Raw genomic sequence first — 1,098 nt, 5'->3', positions numbered from 1 at the left:
GTGAAAACAAGTTGTCCGCCCTGATATTTTACCAAAGATTAACCAACCAAAGGAAAACACATTAAATGGTTCTCACGTGTTGTCAGCTTGTATCATTCAAAACAGAGTGGGGCGTTGGATAAAGCGAGGAAAATAATAGTCCTCTTTAAAGCCAAGAAGTGGGTGAGTAGTCGTTACCAGGTTTAAGACTATATTACCAGTTGCCATGGGGCCGGCAGATACAGTTTCACTGAAATGCCAGATGCCCGTGCACCACTGGAGTCAGCCCCAGTGACTGAAACAGAACCTGTATTTCCCTGCTGATTAGAGCTGAATATAATAGCCTTGGCATATTCACAGCCAAAGGGAGCCTCTGTGTTTTGTTGAGGTTTCATAGATACATTGCATAATGTTCTTAAATGTCATTCTATTTGACCAGTGGCCTATTTAATGGTCACAGTTAATTGACATTTTCTTACCAACGTCTTGCACTGAATTTAACTCTGGACACCAGATAAAGGGAGATGCTGGTCACTCAAGAGTCCTGGACCATTACAGCTTCAGGGAGTTCTAATATTGCTACGTATGATGCTCTTAAGATATTACTCATTAAAGTTCTGCAATCTGAAAGACAGGGTTTTAAACTAACATTAAGACCAAAACTGTGTTCTTCAATTAGCTTTAGAAAATATACACAGGTTTGTTAAGTCCATGTTTCTTCATTAGTCAGTCAAGCTAACTATGCATTTGACCGAACCTTATTTATTATTGTATGGACTAAGCAAATTGACTATCCTTAACCAATCGCTGATGGATTTTAAGTTGGGTTTTTTTTAATTGTAATTCAGCAACTCTAAAGAGGAAGATAATTTATTGTGTTTGATTTCAGGGAGAGATTGGTATCATAATTTAGCAATTGGTGTTGGAGGGGGAAAAAAAACTGAGTGTTTTCTTTTTATATTGTAATGTTTTCTTTTATCAGCATTGTGCAATTCTTTTATTGAGAGGAATAAAAGTGCTATAAATGAGTTCTGGATGGTACAAGTAAAATCATACTGTCTGAATTGTAATCGAGGAATTTTTTTGTTTCCTTGCCTACCGAAGAAGGTGGTGGCAAAC

The sequence above is a fragment of the Bison bison genome, unplaced genomic scaffold (genome assembly GCF_000754665.1).
Source record: "Bison bison bison isolate TAMUID 2011002044 unplaced genomic scaffold, Bison_UMD1.0 scf7180017864056, whole genome shotgun sequence".
In the NCBI taxonomy this organism is placed as follows: domain Eukaryota; kingdom Metazoa; phylum Chordata; class Mammalia; order Artiodactyla; family Bovidae; genus Bison; species Bison bison.
The sequence above is the reverse complement of the archived record's forward strand: the minus strand, read 5'-3'. Positions refer to the sequence as shown.